General features: G+C 46.4%; 1 long non-coding RNA gene across 1 annotated transcript in view; it reads left to right on the top strand.

Moving 5' to 3' along the window:
- LOC144592324 (uncharacterized) overlaps window positions 1-11,760 on the top strand; it is a 90,768-nt gene extending 79,008 nt beyond the window's left edge. Inside the window, exon 3 of the long non-coding RNA XR_013547111.1 lies at window positions 11,461-11,760. This is a non-coding gene — a long non-coding RNA (uncharacterized LOC144592324). The remainder of the gene's footprint in view (window positions 1-11,460) is intronic.
- Window positions 11,761-20,451: the final 8,691 nt, after the last annotated feature.

The raw sequence follows: 20,451 nt of genomic DNA, 5'->3' as shown, positions 1-20,451 counted from the left end.
CCAGGCTCCTGCACACCCCCACCGCCCTCTGTAACCGGATTGGGGGCAGTAATGTCGGAGGAAGTTTCCGGGGCGGGCAGTGAGAGAGCACGTCTGGAGTCCGACCGAAGGACACGATCCGAAACGACCATGTCCTCCTTCGCACCCAGGGCACCCGCCCCAGCACCATCACCCAGAGAGTCCCCGTCCACACCACCAGGGGAACCACCTCGCTCTGGCCCTCAGGGGGCGATGTTCCCGGAGTCTCCCCTGCTCCCTCAGCCAGTGGGGCAGCACACCCCTCAATAGGACTCATAGCCTTAACGGGGAGCACAGGCTGGGGACCCACCCCCACACTCAAGTCCCCCCCATCAATCTTCCCCTGGTCACCCTCTAAGCCAGCGGATGCAATCCCTGGGGGAACAGACCCCTGGGGTAGTGTGTCACCACTCTCAGGTGGTCCCTGCACTACAGAGGCATCCTCCTGCCCAGAGGAAGCGTGCACTGGGTACTCTGCCTCAACAGGGGAGAAACGCCTCCCTTCAGGTCGCCCCTGGCCTTCAGGGCCGTTCTCCGTGTCAGAGGACGCACGCCTCCTCCTCTTATAACCACTAGGGTGCGGTGGTACAGTCAGTTCCATTGCTGAAGCCTGTTCCTCCGCTCCGCCATCTACCTGCTCATCCTCTCCAGCCTTCAGACCCTCAGGCTTCCCAGGGTTAGGCTCAGAGGCGAGCTCGATAATATCTACTGCCGGGGGACCCTCATTAAGGTGACCTTCTGCCTGGCGTCTCGCTTGAATGTTCTTCTTATTATTTTTACCTTTCTTACTCTTCTGACTCTCCCAGTGCCCCTCATCCACCCCCCACACTGCACCGGCATCCCCCGCCACAGGTACGGGACATGGGGGTGGTGGGGGAATGGAGTTTGGGGGCAAGGGAACAAAGTCATCACGGGCCACCGTGGTAGAACCAGCAGCCCCAGATGGGCCAGCACTGCCTTCCTGGGCCACCTTGGTAGAGCTGGCAGCCCGGGACCTGGGACAATTCCTGCGGAAATGCCCCACCTCTTTGCATGCATGGCAGCGTGCTTGGCCCGTGTTCCAAAACACGCGATAGCAGAATCCTTCCCATTCCACCTCAAAACTCCCCTCCATATCAATCCCCTGTGCCAGCTGTATGTACACGCGGCGATTGAACGTTAATACATGCTGCATCTCGGGATCATCCAACCTATGCAACAGTTTGGTGGGCCCAGACTGCACCTCCCCCAGCTTAGTTACATGTGGGAGCAGGAGCGCGTCCGGAACATAAGGGGGAACGTTGGACAGCATGACCGGCAGCACGGGCCGTCCCCATGGGTCCACCGCCATGTAAATCCCAGCCACCGTGATCCCCCTTTCCAGTACGGTAGCCACCGACTGCTCAGTCTTTAGGATGACAACAGCCTTCCCACTGACCACCGCACCTGCGACTATGGCCTTCTTGCCAACAGTCTCCCCCAGCGCGGTTAGCACAGCCTTGAAGGTAATGTTGCCCTGCAAGGTCACTTTCACCCCATGTATACGCCCCAATGACTCATGGCCCTTAGTCACGGAGACTGCCGACTGTACGGCAGCTGCACAATTCTTAGGGGCCGCCATCTTTAGGGCGTGGAGCAAAACAAAACGTCTCAGTATTTTATAAGTCAAAGCAGTCTTTCTGCTATTGCTACACCTCCACGCATTTGCAGCAGTTTAAAGTCTTGTGAAGGCTTTCCTGGCAAAGCAACAGAAGCAGTCTCCTCCTGATAAGATAGGGAAAAGTCCGTGCCAATCCTCCCGCCGTAGAAAATGGAGCTTCCGGAGGCTTCTTCCCCAGGTCTCGGTCGTCCTCCCAGCTTCAACGAAAATCCAATGCACTGTTGCCGTACTTACCCGGCACACCTGGACCGGGCAAAGTCAGTGTGGGAGGGAGCTTTCCGATGCTACAGACCACAAACACCTCCCACCAGTTCAAGTGCAACTTGGCCTTCCGCCAGCCACTGCCGCTCCTACGATTTTCAGAAACACGAAAAAATCCTCCCTAATTAGAGGACCCTTTCAACAAAGAGAGTCTCTGCTTTCCGATAGAACTCCAAAAAGCAAATTCTGACTGCTTTCGTTTGTCCTCGCCAAACAAATCCTTCGAAAATAATCAAATCCTCACATCCACGGTCAGACACCCACGTCCGATCCTGACCTCGGATGCTGTGTGTAATTTGCACTTTCTACCGAAAACTGCATGGGTTTCTCTTTCTTAGGTTGTTTCACACATCCCAATGATGCACATCATTAATTAGCAGACTCCTCTAAGTTGCTTTCAGCATATAGGTGAATGGTACAAACTGGGGCTGGGGAGCCATTTATTGATTTTTGAGCTGAAATACTGCTCAATTCTTGTGATATTCTAGTTGCTGTGCTAATCCATGAGAATTCTGGTTACTGCTCCAATGCTCGGGACATTTTAATAACTGCAATAATTTTTGTGACTTTCTCATTTCTGCTCTAAATTCTAGGGGCATTACACCAGTTCTGCTTCAGGAAAGACCTCTCCAAGATCAATGGGTTGCACCTCAGCCACACTGGGACAATGTCATAGCAGGGAGATTTATTGGTGCACGAGGAAGTGTTTGAGCCAAACAGGCAAAGTAATGGACTAGTATCCATTAGTATCCGTTACTAGTGTGTGGCAACAGAAAAGAGAAATAAGGTGCACCAAGATTGTGAGTGGCAGATAGCACTAAAGTAGTAAACATGTGAGTGAGCTTGGTTATTCATAGGTAGAAATATCTATAGGGGAAATTGATGTTACGGAGATAACTAAAGACTGGCACAGTCGGGGCAGGACCAGGCATTTAATGGTCCTGGCTACAAGATGTTGATAATGGAGACGGGAGGGACATTTTAGATGGGGCGGTAATACTGATTGAGGAAAATTAGTATTGTTTTATTATTTTCATGTATACTGAGATAACCGAAAAATTGTTTTGTGTGTTGTCCGGCTAAATCATACCATTCATGATTACATCACGTAGTGCATGAGAGAAAAGAGAGTAAAGAATATAGCATTACACATGCAGAGGAAGTGTTGTTTAAAAATAATGTTCGTGGCCACAACAAGGTATATTGGAAGATCGGGAATTCATTCCTAGCATATGAGATGTTATTTTGAGAAAGGTATTATCCCTGGTGCAGGTTTCCACTCTACCTCAGTACATGTGACAACAATAAACCAAAACCAATTTGATTAGGATCAGAATCAACAATGAGAGCAAAGACATTCAGAGCAACACAGGAAAACATTCGGTTGTTCAAGACTGGTCAACAGTCAATATGATTTTGGCTCTTAATCCCGAATCAATACAGAATTGAACTTTGTCCCCATTCCCCTTGATTTCTCCGGCCTGAGAAAATATTCAGCCCCTTGCTGAAGACAAGAAGTGGCTTGGCTGGAACTACATTGAATTTGATAATTCTATAGGTGCATTACTCTCAGAGAAGATATTTCGCATCATCTTAGCCTTCCTCACCTTTAAACTATGCCAAGGACACAGTGCCCCTCAGCCCCACTCACGGGCTAATATCTTCATGAAGAAACGTGGGGTCGACAACTAAACACAACCTCCCCAGCTGCTTTGACTCCAGCATTATAATCTGTTCTTTCTCAAGCCAATCCTTTACTGTATTTTTAAAGTGTTTGTATTAAAGGTCTTCTCACATACACATATTCCTTTCTGGAAGACTGCCTAACACATTCAGTACAGCATCAAAAGACTAATCCTGCTGCATTTTCACGGACACACAATGGGGGTAGGGTACTGACATGGATAGAAAATTGGTTGACAGACAGAAAGCAAAGAGTGGGGATAAATGGGTCCCTTTCGGAATGGCAGGCAGTGACCAGTGGGGTACCGCAAGGTTCGGTGCTGGGACCCCAGCTATTTACGATATACATTAATGACTTAGATGAAGGGATTAAAAGTACCATTAGCAAATTTGCAGATGATACTAAGCTGGGGGGTAGTGTGAATTGTGAGGAAGATGCAATAAGGCTGCAGGGTGACTTGGACAGGTTGTGTGAGTGGGCGGATACATCGCAGATGCAGTTTAGTGTAGATAAGTGTGAGGTTATTCACTTTGGAAGTAAGAATAGAAAGGCAGATTATTATCTGAATGGTGTCAAGTTAGGAAGAGGGGATGTTCAACGAGATCTGGGTGTCCTAGTGCATCAGTCACTGAAAGGAAGCATGCAGGTACAGCAGGCAGTGAAGAAAGCCAATGGAATGTTGGCCTTCGTAACAAGAGGAGTTGAGTATAGGAGCAAAGAGGTCCTTCTACAGTTGTACCGGGCCCTGGTGAGACCGCACCTGGAGTACTGTGTGCAGTTTTGGTCTCCAAATTTGAGGAAGGATATTCTTGCTATTGAGGGCGTGCAGCGTAGGTTCACTAGGTTGATTCCCGGAATGGCGGGACTGTCGTATATTGAAAGGCTGGAGCAATTAGGCTTGTATACACTGGAATTTAGAAGGATGAGGGGGGATCTTATTGAAACATATAAGATAATTAGGGGATTGGACACATTAGAGGCAGGAAACATGTTCCCAATGTTGGGGGAGTCCAGAACAAGGGGCCACAGTTTAAGAATAAGGGGTAGGCCATTTAGAACGGAGATGAGGAAGAACTTTTTCAGTCAGAGAGTTGTGAAGGTGTAGAATTCTCTGCCTCAGAAGGCAGTGGAGGCCAGTTCGTTGGATGCTTTCAAGAGAGAGCTGGATAGAGCTCTTAAGGATAGCGGAGTGAGGGGGTATGGGGAGAAGGCAGGAACGGGGTACTGATTGAGAGTGATCAGCCATGATCGCATTGAATGGCGGTGCTGGCTCAAAGGGCTGAATGGCCTACTCCTGCACCTATTGTCTATTGTCTAATCATTTCATTCACAGTGAAGCAGCCAGAAAACCAACTGCTGCCCCTTGTTAAAGGATACTTACGATCAGCAGAGACAGGCAGTGCAAAGGCACAAAGCAGAATGAACAGCATTCTCTTCCCTCGCTGAGCTTTCAAATGTCGTTCAGTCTTTCCACTGGCTGAGTAGAACCGAGACTCCTTGCTGTTTCCTGTAGTTTTCTGAATTTTACAGTTAACATAGAGTGTAAAAGGGCTCAAAAGACTTTTCAAGAATCGTCAGACAGCTTCAAATGGAGAAGTCCATTTTGAGACTTTGCATTTCAAAGTCCTTGACTTTGCAGAATCTGAGTGGAACTGGCAGCAGCAACAAGAGCTTCACCCTCTGGCTGCTGAACCATCTGTGGTGCATTGCAAAATACACCAGTAACATTTCAAGTCCACACTGCACTTCACTTAAATCTTGATTAGAAAGAGTTTGCCGAATTCTCAGAAAGTAGACCGGGAAGGAAGAAGCAAGATTGTTCCCTGTTTATAACCTGAAGCAAAATATGAAAAGGATTGCAAAATACATTAGTGCTGTGTGATGATGAAATTATATGTTATCACGTTTTTGGCATTTTGTAGCTTTGATTGCACAATGGGTAAATTTGTCACAAATGTGAGAAACCATATTTGATAGGAATCAGGTTCTTGTTAAATACAGTTGTACCTCATCATAAACATTTGACATGCAGAAAAACAAATTGCAGGAGGTCCTCAACATGTTAGGCAGCATCTGTGGAGGCAGAGGTGTTGTAGTCTGTGGCCTATTAGAAAAAACAGGCAGACAACCAAATTCGTTTAACCTCTTTATTCGACTCACACAGGTGGGAGAGAGCTTAGATTTCGGAGCGTTTAGAAATGCTCAGGAAGCTAGTGTAGTCTCTCTCACCGAAAGCTTCCATTTACACACCTTTTATACCCTAAATACATGTGCCAGTATTTTTCCATCACTGCCTTATATGGCAAGTTTACAATGCCCTATAAATCTTTATGTGTCTTTCGGGACCTCCGTGTCCGTCGTGTCCATCGTGACCTCTTCTTTCTTGGGATCAAAGGGCAGTCCATATGGCAAGATGTTCTTCTTAACACTTCAAAGCATTGAGGCCAGTTGCTGATATCAGAGGATACGATCAGCCATGAACCTCGCTTCCATGCTGACAACAGGATGCCCCAGGAATAATCTGAGCTGGAGCTTTTACACTCCTGCAATAAAACCCACATTGCTGCATTCGTAATGTTAGCCCTTACATTCCCCTCTTTGATTATGATATAATCATAGTCTTTTAAAGTGGCCGATTGACAAATATTTGTCATATACATGGACCGAAGCAATAACAGATTAACAGAATCACAACAATTAACACAATGATACTGCCATAATGGAGAATCGGACCCCACAAATATCCTAAACCAAACCAATCCCATCCTGAAGCATTAATTCGATCTTGGGCTAAATCTGCCCCTATTTTCCTAGTCAAGCCAAGTCAATTTTATTTGTATAGCACATTTAAAAACAACCCACATTGACCAAAGCACTGTACATCAGTTCAGGTACTAAGAACAAACATACAATGGCACACAAACATAACAGCACATAGATAAACAGTTCACAGCACCCCATCAGAGGGCTCAAACGCTAAATGCTCTTTCTATAACCTCCTTCACATGCCCCGCGATATTGGTGATATTAGAGGATACATCTGGTACAAATGTATAACATTCCTGCCCTATCATAGCACAGGTGCCCCCTTTCTCGGCTAGCAGGAAATCTAGGGCTATACGATTCTGGAGAGCGACAAGACGCAGGGCCATCATTTCAGTTGTTAGCTGGCCTATTTGTTCCTGAGTCTCGTACAGTCCACCAGCAGTACAATTTGCTAATTGTTCCAGGGCACGAGCTAAGTTTCTAATTTCAGTTCCCGCCCGAGCGGTTCCCCATCTTGGGAATACTAACCACCAAAACCTCTCAACTCCTGATACAGTTCGTTTAGAGCACCACTCTGGATGCTGTGGAGGATGATTTATAATTCATAAATGTGGGATTACAAAAGCTAGATAACAGCACCCTGTCCAGGTCTCATAAGATCCCTGATCATACTGTGGCGAAAGTCCTGGTAACCAGACATATGCCCAGCTCCCACATATTAAGTAAATCCCATTAAGAGGTCTTGGGGGAACTACAGTACTGATATGGGTGCATGTGGTGAATCTCACAGACAGACCAACTTCATTTGGTCTAGATCCCATTCTACAGAAACAAGTTGTATTTATTGGTGTTTCTGGAGAGTCATGAGGAGAATTAACTTGTATCCGGGGCCAATTCTCCTGTGTTTGATTAAGATAGGGTCTCAAGGACCACCCATTAAAACACTGACATCCACAGTCATCTGATTGGTTGTCATAATCCGTACACCAATTATTGGAGCCAGGGCTCTGTGATTGATTCAAAAAGAACCGCGTAGACCTGGTGTTCGAAAACACCAGCTCACCCTCCGAGCAAATGGTTATCGCTCTCAATACTAGGCAGTAAATAAGTCAATAGTAAAGCGTGCACGGAATAGGAGTAAGGAAAGGTGTTATCCATAAAATAGTTCACCATGAACTATGCCTGATTAAAAGCTTTGTCAACTTGTAACATGAATTTTAAAATACCTGGACTGAAAGACAAAAACAAAATTCCCGTGTAATCTCCAATTTTTCCAAAGTACAAGGCCAATTTATTTCATAGTGTGCCATTTGCTCGTTCCACTATACCTGCAGCTTGTGGATGATGTACGCAGTGGAACTGCTGGCGGATATTTAACTGTTCGCACATTTCCTCATTAACTTTGGCTGTAAAATAGGGTCCATTGTCCAAAGTGCTCAATGTACACAGTAGTCCAAATCTCGGCACTATTTCTTTCATCATACAGTGGGTATAATTCGAATTTAACTCCGTTTGATTCTGCATTACCCTTTCCAGTTCTTTTTCTACCTCTTCATTCTGTCTCCAAGTCATTACATCAGATAACCATCCTGAAAATTGCATTTTTTGTAATCCTTTATCCCAAGCATTTCGTAGTTTTATTCCTTTTCACACAATCCTCCTCCTGTCTGTATCTTATTTTGTAGGGTGTTTATATTGAAGGAATTTAACGTTCCTATTCCAGTTCCAACACCTCCATTGTAATGTCAGAAACGTTACATTCACTCTGCTTCCTGGATTCATATTCTATCCTGATGGTCAAATTTAACACATTCATGGATCTAACCATTGGGGTACAAGTTGTATACATTCGTCTTAAATGTCCTACATTGGATTTTTCCTGGGTAGTCTCTTGTACTGACCGGATTATTACTAGGGGGTGCCTTCCTTCTATCTGGGTAGCATTGGTACACGCCAACCAATCATCTTTCTTCAGAATGTAAATGCTGCTACTTGCCCCCTAGCCGTTCCAGCCCTTTCTGCTCCATTCCCTTAACGCAGTTTGATTACTCAACCATGCGGTTCCATTTCCTCTTTCACAAGTCATGCTTACGTTCCATTTAGTGGTCAAATTGACCTTCCCATGGTTATGTGTAATAACCATTAGTTGTCCTTTTGCTGCACTCTCCGCACCGCTCAGGGCATTGTACTTCATACTTCCCTACTGCGCATGCTATGTTGGCTGGACATGTAAAGCTCTCCTGCGTCCTACTGCAAGAGTCCCTTCTCCAGTCTATTCTTCCCCTCATCTCTTCTCGTAGGGACGACTGATGTAACCCTCGAGTTCGTCTAGACCGACCCTGATACAGCTGCTGCTTCTTACATGGAAAACTAAATTCATCTGTCAGGCATTGGAAATTAAACTGGCACAAAGCATGTCCACAGGGTACAACCCAATAGGCTTGGTCTCTCAATTGTTTAGCTCTGGTCTCATTAAACCATCCTGAGCAGGGTCCTATTCTTTCTGCCTTCCGGCGTATTGTGCCATTGCCTCCTCTGCATATCATCTGATCGTCTTTACATAAATGTCATGGAGTAAATACAGATTAACCACAATCCTATTTAGATCTTGAGTGCACTTCCCCTAATAGCGGGAGTAACAATAGCAAAATAGCAACATCAATAGCAAGATCAATCCATCAGCTAAACACATCAACAGTAACTAAGCAATACTTATAACTATGTACACGTGGCAATTCAATAAAATCAATTTGCAAACCCCAATGTATTTTGGGGTGATACCATGTAGCATTTATTACATCCAACATTCCCCTCTTACCAGCATAGGTAAGAGAGTGCACATAATGCAACAAAACAGGTAAAAGCGCGTTAGGGACACAAACTTTGCCAGAGGCAGTAACCCAAAGCGAGTCAGATTCACGAGGGGAACACCCATCCTGGCTCCACTGGTGTCTCTCAGCCTCGGGGGCGTCCCCCTGAAGCTGGCAGAGTTCCGAAACACTGGGCATAGCGGTAGTTGCAGAAAACTGCTGTTGTTCACCTGAAGAAACTAAAATGACAGGGGTCAGGGCCTCTGTGCGTGCCAATGTGTCAGCCAATGCATTCCTAAAAGAAATGGGATCCTTGGCAGATGTATACGAATTACATTTAATGACAGCCAAGGTTTTCGGGAGTGTTAAACCCGCTTGTAGATTTCGGACAAATAGGGCATTTTTAATAGGAGTGCCTTCTGCAGTCAAAAAGCCCCTGCACTGCCACAGGGTACCAAAATCATGTGTAACCCCCAAAAGCATATCGTGAGTCGGTGTAAATATTAGCACATTGGTCAGCGCAAAGGTGGCAGGCCTGCGTGAGGGCAAATATTTCAGCCTGCTGGGCAGAATGAGGTAAACTGAAAAAGGCAAGGGTAGGCAGTATCCTCAATCTCTAGCGCCGATTGTGCGGATTCTTGTTCGTGGCGCAACTTAACCCTTTCACCAACGGTTGTCTGGGACCTATCCATATACCCTGATGCTGCCTCATAATCGGGGGGGTAGTCCCGAATATCCTGGCGGGTGGATAGAACCGGGACTGGCACCACCACAGCCGGTGGCTCTGCCTGTGGGGCTGTGGGGATCGGACACGTCCAGGGTTCCTCGTCACCCTCGGACTCCTGATTACATAATAAAGCCGCTATAGACTCCAGTGGTTCGGATTCTGACTTTTGTTGTTGTTGGGTGGGATATATCCCTTTGGTACCGGGTTTAAATTCATCTTGAGCTCGGGTATCACGGTCAAGTCTTAGATCATACACCTTACATTCCGCTTGCAAAATATCGCATGTTTTCAGTATTCCCAACCTATCACACACTGATATCCCTCTACTACTTGCATTTTCCCTCCAACTTCGCTCCCTCGACTCCTGATGGCGTTTCTGCACCCCCTCTCTCCATTCTTTAATCCTCTTTGATAGTCTCTACATTCCATGTACCTCCCACTGGCCAGGCCTCGTTTCCCAATCTTTTCATTAACGAAGCAAATAAATAAATAAATAAATAAATAACACATGTGTTGTACCGGGGCACCACCATCACTCTTATCCAAAGACTGTCCCATATGTCTGATTGCCAATTATACGAAATTGTGTTACCAATAAATACTACCAATAAATATTACCAAACGATCAATTTCACCTAGACCAAGACAATGACAACAAGAGTGACCGCCCCTTACCTTCCAAATCCGGAACCTTATCCTTATCCTTGTCCTTATCCTTGTCCTTTTCCTTATCGGTTCGTCTGTGAATCTCAGTTGAACACGAAATCAACCCCAAACGAGGGACTTCAGTGTCTGAAAGAAGTCAACGTCCGGGGTCTCGAACAACGGTCGAGAAGTGCACTCAATCCCCTTCGGACGTGTTTCAGTCACCGCTGCCTGTTAGTCATTCGTGGTTGACGGTGCCAAAGAGATCCTGCCGACTACGCCAAATGTTGTAGTCCGTGGCCTATTAGAAAAAACAGGCAGACAACCGAATTAGTTTAACCTCTTTATTCTATTCACCCAGGTGGAAGAGAGCTTAGATTCCGGAGCGTTTAGAAACGCTCAGGAAGCTAGTGTAGTCTCTCTCTCCGAAAGCTTCCATTTACACACCTTTTATACCCTAAATACATGTGCCAGTATTTTTCCATCACTGCCTTATATGGCAAGTTTACAATGTCCTATAAATCTTTATGAGTCTTTCGGGACCTCCGTGTCCGTCGTGTCCATCGCGACCTCTTCTTTCTTGGGAACAAAGGGCAGTCCATATGGCAAGATGTTCTTCTTAACACTTCAAAGCTTTGAGGCCAGTTGCTGATATCAGAGGATACGATCAGCCATAAACCGCGCTTCCATGCTGACAACAGGATGCCCCAGGAATAATCTGAGCTGGAGCTTTTACACCCCTGCAATAAAACCCACATTGCTGCATTCGTAATGTTAGCCCTTACAGAGGGATGGTTGGCGTTTCAGGTCAAGACCCTGCGTCATCCCTCAATGCATCACCAAATACTTGACATGTGATATTATGCATAATCCTTGAAGGACATCAGATCAAAAATACTTCTCTTTGCAGGGATTTTTCAACAGTCACCCCACCACTAGCAGAAACGTCTGCTCCTGGGCCTGGCCAAGCTGGCCATCCGAGACTCACGGCGCCAGGCGGAAGAGGGCTCTGCCCGAGCCAGCTGCCTGCCCCTTTTCCGGGGTTACATCCGCGCCCGGGTGGTGTTGGAGAGGGGCTACGCGCTGTCTACAAGCACCCTGGAGGATTTCCGGGACCGCTGGGCACCGCGTCTACGGGCATGTATCCTGGATGGGGATTGTAATATAATTGTATAATAGTTTCAATTGGTATATTTGTTTGTATAGTATTCTGGTGGTGTGTTCTGTTTTGGTTTTATTGTATTGTATATATTATTTTAATATTTGAATAAATATTTTTGATTAAAAAAAATAAAAATAAAAAAAAAACTAGCAGAAACGTCTGAATTTCACCTTTTATAGTCGCGGTTTATTGTCACGTGTGCGCAAGTATAGTGAGGTACGGCTACAATGAAAATCTTGCTCGCAGCAGCATTAGAGGCACATAGACTCAGACACATAAACAAATGATACATAAATCATACAAATTCTGCAAGACAATTAAATCAAAATAAAGCAAAAACGATACATTGGTGCAAAACACAATTAGAAACAAAAACTAGTCCATGATTTCTTGTGCCGAGGTGGGATTGGTTTGTCCCGTGGATTTTACTGAGGTCAGGGAGAAATCCTCTGGTAACATGTGCCAGGTTACTGCTTACCCAACAGCACAAGAACACTGATTAGATGGTACGGTTCTTCCTAGTCTGGTCATTGCTGTTTGTGAAGCTTATTGTGCATGAGTTTCTGCTTTCCCCAACATCACAATCACAGTGCTTCACAGTGCTTCACAGTTTGCAAAGCGCTTTGGAACACACCGACGGTGGGACGGGGTTCAGTAAATCTGCTGGGAGTTTGAGAAACTAATTCTTGCACCTTTTAGCCCAGGGACTCCAGTCACCCACAGTCAGAGTACAACTGGAAGTCAGTTGACTGGACCATGATGCTGTTATGTGAGCAGCTGCACTTTCTGTGGCCCTTCTGGGATCTGGTTCCTTTCAATGGAAGGAGACCTGGGCTGGATCTGCAACATTGACCCTCAATCTAACACAGTGTTGCAAACAAACAGAGGTCTGTCCCTTGGGGAAGGAAATGCTCCTCCTTCCTCATTCTGTTGTGGTTTTGTCCCCGTGTTTACATGCAGTTCCCCTTCTCCATTTCTGCTCTTTTTCTCTGTCAAACTAATTAGATACCAATGAGATCATTTCCTTGCTCAGGTTCACGTAGATGGGCCCATCACCCCAGGTGGACTGCTGAAGATGGTGCTCAGTCACGCCTCCTTTCATTGATCTTTTTTAAAAGTTTTAGAGATACAGCATGGAAACAGGCCCATCAGCCCACTGAGTCCGCATCGACCAGTGATCCCCACACATTAACACGTACGTTTAAAAAAAATCTGCTCAGACTGAGCAGCTATTTTCAAGGAACAAGGTGCAAGACTACCAAATGTAATTTCCTTTGTACTACAAGACAATGGTGTCCTCTCGTTCAAATTTCTGTCTTCAAAGGTATAATTGCTCAATATGAAATTCCACCTGATGCCTGCTCATCCTTTCTAACCCTGCATTTATCAGTTTGGATACAATTATTATTATCCTCACTCTTTACAGTACTCTCTTTGTCACATGCACCCAAGTAGAGTGAAATTCATTTTTGTAGACAATTCAGTATGTATCACTATAAATAAGCACTTAGCTACATATTAGATACTAGACCAAGTGGACCCATTGGGCCCAAACCTCTCCTGCATTGGTGCAGCAGCCTGTCCTCCCCCCTCCCCTCTCTCCTCAACCCTCCCCTCCCCTCCGCTCTCCCTTCTCCCCACTCCCTCCCCTCTCCCCTCCCTCTCCCCTCCTTTTAAACTTAAAAATGTGAATAACTAAAAATGTAACATCGATTTTAATAAAACTACTTGCATCATCACAAAAGTGACAATGGTGAGTAAGGTGGGCCTAAAATTGTCACGCTATCGTGTACCGTTTTGGCTGAAGTTCAGTCACAAACAAGATAACAAACGAGAGTTTTAGCATCTCAGATGCAGTTCAAATGTATAGCAATAGTACGCTAATACAGTGTACAGTCAGTTCGGCGCCATTTTCAAGTCCCAGTTGTTGTAAATACAGGGATCTTGATCTGACCATGAAGGTCTGTTGTCCTGCTGGTGTTGCAGGGTCGGCCTCGCCAAGCATAGCCGAGGAGTCCTCCGCCGCTGCTCCAACATGATAAGCCATGTCTGGTCCACGTACTCGGCCTCTTGGAGCGGCGCCCGGACCAGCCAAGCCACAGGTAGCTGCAGGGCATCCAAAGGCCCACAACCTAGTCGAGCCTGTGCACTCCCTCCTGCAGCCAGTCTGCTTACCGGCCCTCCAGGAGGGTTCCAGTGGGTCCTCGAGCCAAGCCAAGCCAGGCCTTCCGGGCGTGTTCCAGTATACAACGAGGGTCACGGTTCCACCATCCACGACAGGGCAAGTCCCCGGACTCCAGCGTGCGAGTTGGGCCTCCAGAGCGGTTTCTGTCCCTGGCGTGTAAGGGGTTTCTGCGCCGAGCTTTCGCCCGACCTAAGGTCCCTGTGCCTTGCTCTGATCCCTTAACCAGGTCGCGCACACTGGTTCCCCGTGAGTGGTTCGACCCACTCACCCCCTACGGTTCTAGACACTGGACTTAGATGCAGGAGCGTTGATAGTGCAGAAAAACTCAACCAGACCAGATTTAAAGACCAGGGTTTAAATGGAAAAGGCTTTTATTGAGCACTTGGGACTATTGTCCATGAATACTTATACACAGTTCTATTAGACATATGCATAACTACACGAATACTTAGATACAGTTCTAAACGACATATGCATAACTACACGAATACTAAGACACAGTTCTACTAGACGTATGCACACTTACACGAACACTTTTGACGCAGTTCTAAACGACATATGCATAACTACACGAATACTTAGACACAGTTCTATTAGACATATTCTTGACTGTAAGATGGGGAACGTACGACACATCGCAAACTTGACCAACACATATTCATTTACACACCCACGTTTATTCAAACCACCCTCCCCTCTACATTAAAACTATGTCCAGGATGTGCAGGATCGGGGTACATGCTCACCATGGGGCTATTACTCGGGTTACTGGCTGTTCGTGCTGCTTCTCCGCTGCTTTCCGTGAGGGTCGTGCTTGTCCCGTGAGTTTCTTCCTTCCGTTTCTTGCGTTCCTGGCCAGTCGTTGCGAGCGTTGCTGTCCCTGCTGTGAGCGTTCCTGGCCAGTCGTTGTGAGCGTTGCTGTCCCTGCTGCGAGCGTGTCTTTCTTGCCTGGCTTTTTCGTCTTCCTCCTGGCTTGCGTTCCTTGCAGTTTTCTTCTTGCCTGAGTTGCGTGTCTGTTCCTCTCTCTTGCATGAGTTTAAAACCCAAAAGTCGTGGCCAGTTATACTAATTCTGGCCCGTCCTATCTCCCGCCAGATCTCGGGATCTCTTTGTTTAAAAGATATGTATTGAGTTTCCCCTTTGTCCTGCGTTATGTCCGGGGGTACCGGGGATGGCCAGACGGTATGTTAATTGGTATTTCGTTGAGAGGTGATGGGTTTAACTGGTTTCCCATCATCTACCAGGTAGTTTTCTATGGGCTATTGTGCCCCCTTAATGAGATTAACTGTGTAGGTCGGCTTGGGGCATTGTGAGTATGCTGATGTCAGCGCCCCAGTGTCTGGACTTCGACCTGGTTTCGCAGGTTTCTGCATGGCCAATATCCATCTATTGTTCTGGCCGTGACTTTGCAGAAACCTAGAGACTGGGCTGTAAGGTTTTTGCTTTTGTGGCTGGTCACGAGGTCCCGCGGCCATCTTAGGACCCACGGATTGTGACATCCCTTGTTAAACTGACCGCAGCCTTTCTCCGCTATCAGCCCCAGTCTCCCGTTTAAAATGTCCAAACTGCAGCTCTTTGGTTTGGTGTTGATTGCAGAATGAGAGAAAACTTCTCAAATCTTACAGGCGCGGGCCTTCAACGGGTGAGTGGGGCCCACTGGGCAGGTGAGTCCTCAGTCTACGGGCCGCGGCTCCCTGGGGTACTCCCCTCCGCTGGGCGGCAACTCGGGATATTCTCCCACTCCCTCTTCCCTGTAACTTCAAGTTTGGTTCATCTGCAAGTTATTTATCAAGAATTTAAAATGCATTTTACTTTTCGAAGATGCTTCCTTGGTAAAGACAATTTGAGAACATTCTTATTTGATACCACAGCCACGTTTTTTGCTTCCACCGGTACTTGGTTTCCAATGAGCTCCACTTCTCCTCTCAACCTTTTTCCCAGTCACAGTTTTGTGGAATATTTCTGGATTTGGGTGTAATCCCAATCTTTCAAACTATATCAAATGCAGACCTTTCAGTACACACAACAATAATAAACTAATGCCATTACCTGACGCAACGACCAGAAATAGATATAGAGATAAAACGTGGAAACAGGCCCTTCAGCCCACCGGCTCCGCGCCAACCAGCAATCCCCGAATATTAACACTATCCCCCACATACACGGGACATTTTTTACATTTACCAAGCCAATTAACCTACATACCTGTACGTCTTTGGAGTGTGGGAGGAAACCGAAGATCCTGGAGAAAACCCAAGCAGGTCACAGGGAGAACGTACAAACTCCATACAGACAGCACCCGTAGTCGGGATCGAACCCGGGTCTCTGGCGCTGCATTCGCTGTAAAGGGCCTGTCCCACTTAGGCGATTTTTTAGGCGACTGCCGGCGACTGTCAAAGTCGTAGCAGATCGCCGAAAAAATTAATCCTACGACCACATCCACGACAATGACCACGACAATGCCCGCGAGAAGCTAAGACAACCTACCACATAGGCGACGGCAAGCTGACAACAACCGACGACTGAGTCTTCACTACCTAGGATGTCCACTAGGACAGGGACCACGGCAAGCAAGACAACCAACGAAAACCTGCACTTATGTGGAGGTGTCACAAGCTCAACTCACACGTGAACAAACCGACAGCAAGGTCCGACCAGTGAAATTTCTAGGTATATTTTGCATTCGTGTGAAGTGTGCGTTTTAAAAAAAGATTGTTTTTGAATAAAGTTGCTATTAGTGATTATAAAAAATCAGGTGTCGAAATTTATTGAATTTGTAAGTACTTTATCATGACATCTCATTCAAAGATTCTAGTCGCATTCATTTTGACCATTAAAATCAAACGCTGACACACGCGCTGCGCTATGAGAACACTTTTCATTCATTCATTTAGATCAGAGGCAAGTACATACACAGGCATTTCACTACATTTATTAAAGGCCAAAGCTCACACAAAGACAGACACTGCTAACACAAAGAGAAACTGAGTTTTACTGCTATGCTGTTTGTAGGGGGTATGCACACCTGACCATTTCACACATCACTGTCACAGAGGAATTTCACACCGGACGATTTCTCAGTGACGCGCCGAGATCCACTACGATTCTTTGACGACTCCTCAGGATCATGCCAGCAACACCCCGGTGAACTGTCGGTGACAGCCTAGTCGCTGGCAGTCGCCTTAAATTCACCTAAGTGGGACAGGCCCTTAAGGCAGCAACTCTACCGCTGCGCGACCATGCCACCCCGTGCCTGAATGTTATCCACATTTTGCTCTGTGCAGGCATGGGCTGCATTATTTGGCGAGGAATTACACATTGTGAAATCATGATCATTTCCATGCGTGACCTGATGATGGAAAGAGGGTTATTGATAAAGCAACTTAAAGTGATTGAGCTTAAGATATGGCAATACCTCAAAAATCACCACAACCTGGTTGGAATGCAAAGGAGAGTCCTCTGCAATGTGCAATCCTTTGTATGGTATTTCCACGCCATTAAAATGCCACACAACATGACGATTAATCCGACATTCCCACATTCCATGAACTCCAGGCACACACGGACACACCTCTGTCCCCTCCTCTCACACCTATAATTAATGACTTTCCCTCATTGCACCATGAACCCATTTAGCTGGTGTATCAGAGAATCACAGTCCAGATTGAACAGCCTCAGTTTCTCCAGTCAATCCACATAACTGAACTTTCTCATCTCGAGAGGCATTTTAGATATATTGCTTTGCTATACGTCCCATCTGTCATAAAATATTGGCAGGCGGACATTTATGGAAGATTATGGAAGATTCATCAAGATTCCCTTATTCTAAAGAATAAGTCTGAAGAAGGGTCTCGACCCGAAACGTCACCCATTCCTTCTCTCCAGAGATGCTGCCTGTCCCGCTGTTACTCCAGCTTTTTGTGTCTATCTCCCTTATTCTTGTCCTCTTTGCAGATGCATATGTAGCCCAGAAGCACATATGTATAAAAAAAACTCTTGCTCAGACTGAGCGGCCACTTTCAAGGAACCATGTACAAGACTACCAAACGTAATTTCCTTTGTACTACTAGACAATGGTGACCTCTCGTTCAAATTTCAGCCTTCAAATGTATAATTGCTCAATATTAAATTCCACTTGGTGCCTGCTCATCCTTTCTAACCCTGCATTTATCAGTTTGGATACAATTATTATTATCCTCACTCTTTGCGGTACTTTAGTAGAGTTGCGGTAGAGTTGCTGCCTTACAGTGAATGCAGCGCCGGAGACTCAGGTTCCATCCCGACTACGGGCGCCGTCTGTACGCAGTTTGTACGTTCTCCCCGTGACCTGCGTGGGTTTTCTCCGAGATCTTCGGTTTCCTCCCACACTCTAAAGACGTGCAGGTATGTAGGTTAATTGGCTGGGCAAATGTAAAAATTGTCCCTAATGGGTGTAGGATTGTGTTAGTGTGCGGGGATCGCTGGGCGGCGCGGACACGGTGGGTCGAAGGGCCTGTTTCTGCGCTGTATCTCTAAATCTAAAAAAAAGTTATTCATCACATGCACCCAAGTGCAGTGAAATTCATTTTTGTACACAGTTCAGTACAAGTATCACTATACATAATCACTTAGATACGTATACCATGTCTGGTCCATGTGCTCGGTCTCTTGGAGCGGTGCCTGGACCCAGGTAGATGCAGGGCATCCAAAGGCCCACACTCCCTCCAGTCCGTGCTCTCCCTCCCGCAGCCGGTCTGCTTACTGGTCTTCCAGGAGGGTTCCAGTGGGTCCTCGATCTGAGGCAATTGAGCCAGGCCTTCCGGGCGGGTTCCAGTCTACGCCAAGTGTTGCAGTTCCACCATCCGCGAAGGGAAAGTCCCCGGACTTTGGCAGGCAAATTGGGCCTACCGAGCGGTTTCCATCCCCGGCGTGGTCCTTCAGCGGGTGAGTCAGGCCCACCGGGCAGGGGAGTCTTCAGTCTACGGGCCGCGGCTCCCTGGGGTACTCCCACCGCCGTGCAGCACCTCGGGAAATTATCCTCCAACCACGTGCTCGTTCTTCCCTGCAACTTCAAGTTTAGTTCTTCTGTATGTTATTATTATATATCAAGAATTTCAAATGCATTTTCCTTTTCAAAGATCCTTCCTTGGTAAAGACGATTTACAATACAATACAATACAATACAATATATCTTTATTGTCATTGTACAGGGGTACAACGAGATTGGGAATGCACCTCCCATATGATGCAATAAATTAATTAGCTAATCAGTATAAATTTATACAACCCAGTGAAACAAAATTAGAAACAGTTTTAAAACAGTATAAAGTTCAAGTAGGTCTGTGCCGGTTCACTGTGCGATGTGACCATCTGGCTCAGCAGGACCGGTTCATAGCAGCTATGGCCCTGGGGATGAAGCTGTTCCTGAGTCTGGAGGTGCGGGCGTAGAAGGCCTTGTAGCGTCTGCCCGATGGTAGAATTTCGAACAGGCTATTACAGGGGTGTGAGAAGTCTTTGTGAATGCTGGTGGCTTTTCTGAGGCATCGTGTGTTGTAGATGCCCTCCAAGGCTGGTAGCTGTGTTCCGATAGTCTTCTGAGCTCTATGGACTACCCGCTGAAGAGGTCTCCTCTCCGCCTCTGTGCAGCTGAGGTACCACACAGGGATACCATGCGTTAGGATGCTCTCTATGGTGCAGTGGTAGAAGGTCATCAGCAGCTGTTGGGGCAGACCAGACTTTTTCAGTGTTCTCAGGTAGAACAGTCTTTGCTGCGCCTTCTTGACCAGCGCAGCAGTGTTAGTGGACCATGCGAGATCCACAGAAATGTGAGTGCTCAGAAACTTGAAGCTGGACACTCTCTCCACACTGTCCCCATTGATAAAGATCGGAGCGTATTCCCCGTTGTGTCGGAAGTTGATGTTCAGCTCCTTGGTCTTGGAGGTGTTTAGGGACAGGTTGTTATCTGAGCACCAGTCCGCCAGGTTCTGTACCTCCGCTCTGTAGTTTGTTTCATCACCGTTGGTGATCAGCCCGATCACCGTTGTGTCGTCTGCAAACTTGACAATGGTGTTGGTGTCGAATGCAGGAACACAGTCGTGTGTGAATAGGGAGTACAGCATGGGGCTCAAAACACAGCCCTGTGTTTCTTATTTGATACCACAGCCACGCTTTCTGCTTCCACTGGTACTTGGTCTCCAATGAGCTCCACTTCTCCTCTCAACCTTTCTCCCAGTCACATTTTTGTGGAATATTTCCGGATTTCCTTTCGTTGGTTTTGATGTTCTGAATGGCATTTAATTTATGGGAATCTTCTTTCCCTCCGACTCACCTACTTCCAGCCAATACTCGCTCTCACTGCTTCTGGCTGCTGCTTCTGTCCGACCTTCACGGGAAACACTTAAACCGGGCTTTTGGCACTCTTTTTAAATCTCATTCTCGTTGCTTCTGGCTGTTTTTGCTATTGTATTTTGTCTAATTTTTAATTGAATGTTTTTTGTTTGTTATATTATCTGCTGAGTGCTGTGTTTGCAAACCTGTTATGCTACAAGTAAGAATTTAATTGTTCTTTTTCGGTA

Source organism: Rhinoraja longicauda, chromosome 3 (genome assembly GCF_053455715.1).
Source record: "Rhinoraja longicauda isolate Sanriku21f chromosome 3, sRhiLon1.1, whole genome shotgun sequence".
Lineage (NCBI taxonomy): Eukaryota > Metazoa > Chordata > Chondrichthyes > Rajiformes > Arhynchobatidae > Rhinoraja > Rhinoraja longicauda.
Note: the sequence above shows the minus strand (reverse complement) of the source record. Positions and strands in the feature narration are given on the sequence as shown.